This window comes from Rhipicephalus sanguineus, chromosome 11, assembly GCF_013339695.2.
Source record: "Rhipicephalus sanguineus isolate Rsan-2018 chromosome 11, BIME_Rsan_1.4, whole genome shotgun sequence".
In the NCBI taxonomy this organism is placed as follows: Eukaryota; Metazoa; Arthropoda; class Arachnida; order Ixodida; family Ixodidae; genus Rhipicephalus; species Rhipicephalus sanguineus.
Genome location: NC_051186.1, coordinates 31709006 through 31715539, shown reverse-complemented (window position 1 = coordinate 31715539; position 6534 = coordinate 31709006). Strand labels below are relative to the sequence as shown.

General features: G+C 49.9%; 1 pseudogene; it reads right to left on the bottom strand.

Annotated features, from left to right (window-relative positions):
- Positions 1 to 1048: 1048 nt before the first annotated feature.
- Positions 1049 to 2302, bottom strand: LOC119374922 (uncharacterized; annotated as a pseudogene).
- Positions 2303 to 6534: the final 4232 nt, after the last annotated feature.

The following is a 6534-nucleotide window of genomic DNA, read 5'->3' as shown; positions in this document are numbered from 1 at the left end:
CCTCTGGAGTGCGCATTTGGCATTAGCGATTTCGTCTGTGTAACAACCAGGCGCCTCACATTCAAATTCATATAAGTTTTGAAGATTCTTTAGCAACATCTTTTGTTCTAACCTTCTGTAAAAACCCCGCACTGATCCGATTTCGATAGCTACTGTCCGAACTTCTTGTTTGAAAAATTCCCAAGAGGCAAACAAAGGCATGTCAGCCGACAAGCAACTCCTCAGGGCTACGCGCACGCGAGCAGTAAATTCCTGGTCACTGACAATTGAAGAGTTGAGTTTCCAGAGTGCCCACTGCGGTCTGAAATATGATCGAGTGTTATGACCAATCTGCCCCACAACAATGCAGTGATCTGAGAACGAAATAGGCTCCGTTTTGCATGACAGGTCGCGAGAAATAAGAGGCGCTGAAACATAAATGCGATCAATTCTAGTGTGAGTACTACCCTGTGCATGTGTATATGAGGGTAATCTATTCAGTGCTCCTATGTCAACAAGTCCCGCATTTTGAACTATCAGAGATAGCACTTCAGCACTCTTATCGCTGCGGCTAAACCCAGTACGATCACAGGGACTGCAAACACAGTTGAAATCACCCATGAGCAGAATGTTACGGTCAGGATCTAGCAAAGTGGCCAAGCTTTCAAAGAAATTAGTGCGCCGCGGTGCATCATTGAAGGCATATACATTGATTAGGCGCCACGGCAAACCATACAACATAAAGTCGCATTGTATAAGCCGCCCCTCTGCGTCAACATTATAAGCAACAGAAGAATACGGTAAACTCTTCCTAAGAAACAAAAGGCAGCCCGCCGATAGGCCTACAGCGTGCGAAACAATTACATCAAATACGGAGAGATATGGCCGCAAGGCCCTCTCCATGTCCACTTCACTCTCGATCTTCGTTTCTTGAACGGCGACGAAGTCAAGGTGGCGGCTGAACAGCAACCGGCGGAGCTGCACCTGCTTCTGCTTGGTTCGAAGTCCACATACGTTGATCGTTGCAAAAGTGACTTTCTGTGGCAGCGCCATGGTGTCTACACTTTTATCAGAGCTGCATACGCCGGTCTGGTGGGGAAGGGGCGCGCGAATGCTCCCCGTTACCGCCGCCAGGCCTCCTTGATCTTGAACGTCTGCACTTTCCTGCATGCTTTGATGATCTCCGACGTCGTGATTGTCTGGGGCCAACCGCCGAGTCACTTTCCTCACTCGTCTCAGGGTTTGACGATGCCGGGCGCTTACTTATAGAAACATCGACGGATTCTCGCACATCGGCACTAGTTAGCTTCTCACGTGGCGTTTCTACATCAGCATTACTGCTGGGGCTTTCCTTTTGTGTCAATACTGACTCATGTGCAGGTACTGCTTCCTTCTCTCCTCTGTCTGTCACATCTACGGTGTTTGACGCTTGTTTAGAGTTCTCCGCTCCAGCACAGTCACTAGCTGCGTCCTTGTCAACAGCACAGGGCTCAGCGACGGCAGCACGTGGAAGGTCTCCCGTTGCATCGAGAACTTCCGTAGCGTCCATGATGTGTTCTGGAAACGCATCTTCAGGTGGTCGCATGCGATGTCGTAATTTATTGGCATACGTCGCCACACATTCTTCAGCCGTGTGTCCAAACCGCCGACAATCTTCGCAGCGTGGTGTCCTGCAATGTCGACGAATATGTCCTACTTTGTTGCAACGAAGGCACAAAGGTGGCCTGCCGGGAATTAGCACTAGGCTTTGTAGACCACAACTGAGAGCAGATGCGGGATGTCGGAGACACGGACTCCGTCACCAAGTGCCAGTACAACGTCTCGGTTAAGGGTCCTCATCTGTTCCATTTCTGACACCCTCCAAGTTTCCGCTGAAATCGACTTGATCTTCCGAAAGGCTGAAGGCTTCGTGCACATAAATATCTTCCAGGCGTTCAGGGAGCCATAACAGCTTCATTTTAACTTCCGTGGGTTCAGGGTCTATAACGACGCATCTTCGTCCTCGAACAAAGAATTCACCACAGGTTACTATCTTCATTTTAGATAGCGCAGTCCTGCAAGTCACCATCCAGACATGTGACATTTGAAATTGCCCGATCGAGGTTATATCAGCAAGGTCTATGATATTCCGGAGGGCATCTCGAAAGTCCTGCGCTCGGTATGGGCGGCCAGCAAGGTCTGCATGCAGGAAAACGGAGTCAGCGACGAGCTTACCAGGTAGGTAGACGGGGCAGGACGATACGGTAGTCATTACTGCTGGTAGAAACCTGGGCAGTACCTCGGCTTGAAGCCGATTGATCCTTTGTAGCGGAGAACATCAAAAACACAACCGTTCCGAACGGCGTCTTCGTCTTTCTCCACCAAAGCCACGCTGTTACTTGCGACTGCTTCGGGAAAACACGACAAACACTGTAAGGAGTGGAAGGAGTCTCCTTAACGCATTTTGTTCGGCAGGTGTCACGATGAAAATGAGCCCATTCGGCGATTTGTAGGCGCATTGGCGAGGCCGTCAAACTACGTTTTTTTGCGCGACGCCATGCTTCGAAAAAAGCCGGGATAGTGCAGCCATCGCCGCTAAAAACACACGAACTTTCAAACAGCTCTAAAATTGGACAACTATGTCCATCTAGCGGAAAACATATCAAGCCAACGCCTTCTTTCTAGAGGAGGCGTTTATCAAGCAAACAGCAAACATTAGGTAATGTGCTGCCATCTGTGAGGTATTGTGAGAAATATGTCTCGACTCTAGCACAAGGAAGTGCTTTAGATCGAAAACCTGTACCGGCGTTTCCAGTGGTGGGCCTCGAGGCCCACCACTGGAAACGCCGGCGCCACCGTCGGCGTGACGTGCTTGGCAGGATCACGTGGTCTCAGCGGCCGCGTCGGCTGCTTGTGGCGCACTGCGCGTGCTTTGAAAACGAGTTTCAAGTCCCACATGCGCTGCGGTCTGTTCAAATTCGGAAGTTTTCTCTCATTTTCTACTCAATTGAAACCACTGTAATAGAGTGGCTGCCTCCGGAGGCGACGAACTGGGGCTCTACCGCTCGGTGCCGCAGTGCCCGTTTACGCAACGGAGCCCAGTGTCAGCCTGCACCGGTAACCGCGGGACAAGAAACAGCGTGAAGCATCGGTTGTAAAGCTAAGAACCGGCAAGTAGCCATCCGCTACGAGTCTTGTGTGCAACAAGCACTTCCGCGACGAAGACTTTTGTTACTGCTTCGGGCCTGCGATGTTCGGTGAGTAGCAGACAGCGCGCACTGAGACGATGGCTCGCGCGCGCTTCCCGCCGGCAAATGATGCTTATCTGCCACAGGATGGTAAAAGCGCTACCTTTTACCACGTGCCATGCCATCTCAGAACCCTCCAATGCGACCTCTTGATCGTCGGCCCCGTGCTCAGCGTCCACAAAATCGGCTGCAGATGCGCAAGTCATTGTTTAGATACGTTAAATTAAAAACGCACAGGGTCCCTTATGCATTCGTTAAAGATGACTAGAAGGCGAAAGCCATCTTCTTCTTGTCAGTCGATGTACTGATTCTCCCGCGCCCCCCTCCAAAAGTGTTCTGCACCTAACGCGGTTTTGCATGGCCTCCGTAACCGATCACGGAGGCAATGCAAAGCGACCATGACGTGTGAATACGTCATCATGTGACGTCACATTATGTGACGTCATAATGACGCTACATATATTGGCGATCTGTGACGTCATGATGACGTCATATGGTGACACCATCACGTGACGATTATTTTTTGCATCACTCGTGTTGACGCCGCCTACGCGGGACGCCGACGGGCAACCTTCCCATTTGATGAGGCATGCATTGCTTCATAAGCTACATTGCATTGCCTCCGTGATCGGCCCACCGGCCAATGCCATGTATTTTCTTGGAGCCTCATTTATTTACGTGGGAAAGATGCTACCCTGTTGGCGTTAGACACGACTCTGCTGCCAAAATTGCTCAGGTACACGCCAAATAATTACTATCCTGTTTTGCGGCTGCTGGTTGCTGCAATACCTTCTATTTTATTCACCGCTATTTCAAGTTCATGTGGGTCCTAGTTCACAGCCAACGTTTGCAGAACAAGTCCGGCAAACGTTACTGTATTTTCTTTCTTTTCCTAGGCGTCGTACTACTACATGCTCGGTCTCATAGAATGGTTCTTCTTCACCAGCAATCTCGAAGTGGTGAAGCTTTGGTCTATGAATTTGTTGCTGACAGAGAGCGGAAAATTCACTGGAATGCAAACGGAACGATAATTAAGGAGCATTAAAAAAAGGCGTCGCATTTGCTCACGTTTTGTGTGAGCACCAAACGAAACGAATGCGCTGAATAAAGAAACAGAAACAGCGGCATTTGCCCGCTGAGAAGACCGATCAATACGCAGTGCGAGACTTGTCAAATGACATTGAAACGTACCCGAATTTAGGCTGAAAAAGAAAAAAAAAAACACTGAATCGTCGGGACAGCAGATCACGAAGTTGCCATGCGCACCGAAGCCGCAGTTGTAAGGAAATTGTTTTGAACTGCTCTGATAGCGTCCGCGCAACAGTAGTTGTTTGTTTACTCACAATTCTCATATTTGCGACCTAAAGTTCACAGCGCGGTGCCAAACGCGCTCGTAGCAAAAGCGAAAGTATCAGTACGAACATACATGCACACGCTCATACATGCAGAGGCACCGTCAGTCGTCGCGAACCCGTGCGATCGCTGTCTTGAGGCTCCTTTCTGTTATGCTCCGTTTGGTTATACAGGCAGTCTACTCTAACGAGATATTTCACAGTTTGCACTCAGCGAGTGACTACCTTTCACGCAAGAAGCCGGTTCAGGGGTCTCCAACGCGGTGACAGAGTGACACGGGTGCTCGGTTTTCTGCAAAGAGACAGCGACTGTAGACTACCTTGTGCTTTCAGTTCGTCGAAAATGATTATTTTGACAGTAAAGAACACAGTTCATTTCGAAAGTACTTACAGAAATGCCCTCGAGGGCTTCCGCGAGGTGTTTTTGTAGACCGCCGACAGCAAGACCTATGGGGAGCGCGCCGGCGGTATCCTGCCTAGCACGCAATCGAGGCGCGTCCGACAGAGGGCGACTCCGTAACTCCTCGAGGCCAATAGATACATAGCGCGCGCGCGCGCGTGCGTGTGTGTCTGTGTGCGTGTGTGTGCAACAACACACATTAATAAGTATGCACTTAGTGGTTGAAGTGCACACTAGGGGCCGGATTTCGCTATCGCGTTCAACTCTTAAAGGCGAAGCTTAAGGGTCCCCCAATTTTTCTTGTTCTTTTTCGTCTCAGTCGACATGCTGATCCTCCTCTCCCCCGCCACATCAAAAAGCTCTCCCGACTCAAAGGGAGGCTGAAGCACTTAAAAAAATGACTTTGGAGTGTGTAATCATAGTTTGATCCCTGCTGATTCGAAAACCAATGTGAGAATTCACAGAAGTGAACGCAAATAGCATTTCTTGGCAAAAAACCACGGCTGCAGCCGCAGGGCTTCTTGAGATGCTGAGTGAACGCGTGACGTCATCTTCGGCGTGCCGCGTCATCGGCAACATCAGCACAGTTAAAGAAGCATGGCCTTGCGATCAGTTCCACTAACGCGCGCAGCCGGAACTAGTCACGGAGGCCACGGTTGAAGATACGACAGTGCTGCGCGGCTCCGCCAAAGATACCGACGATGACGTAGATCCGGTTAGTTCGTTCTACGCCCACACTTTCGGCGCATTCGCGTGGGCGGAGCAAGATGAACTTTTCTTTTGCGTATTTTAAAGCTCCTGCTGCCACAACAGCGGAAAAAATTACTCCATCGTCGACAATAATGTTGGTCCTTGTTAACAACAATATTTTACCGAATTTTAAAACCTCTACAGCTTCCCTTAAAGGTGGCTTTGCACATGCCTCCAGGATCGGAGGCATTGCAAGCTTTCTGCTCCTCACAAGATTTTGCAGAGCCTCCGTGAAGGCGGGCCGCCTTCACCAAGCAACGATGTCCTTCGATGTCGCCACTACGATGTCTCAAAATCTGGCGATCTGTGACGTCGTGATGACGTCACAGAATGACGTCATTAATAACGTCATGTTACACTGAGGCCATGTGACTTTTGGTACGCCGACTGCACGTACACGCATGTACACACGTACACGCATATTCGTGTGAGTATCACGCGACTCTAGACCCTTAATTACTTTTTTTGCATCCTTCGACGCCGACGCCGGTCTCGCGAAGTATCGTCACATGCCGCCAAATCTCGAAGACGCCGCATTCAAGTTTCGCGTTTGATGAGACATCTAAGGCTTTCGCCTAGTAAGGGCCTCATACCAGTTGGCTGGTGTTTCGATGGGCGGTGTATTCGTCAGGTGCATCACAAGCGCGGCATGAAAGTCCTGCCGTACATGATATGCATGTCCGAATTTGCATGTTAGGACCTGCCGTTTATGTTCTTTATACAGTCATGTCATGCCATATCAATATTGGTATATATTCAATGAATGACACGGCGCGAGCGCACCATGAGCGTGGCATGTAAATCATGCCGTACATGGCATGCATGT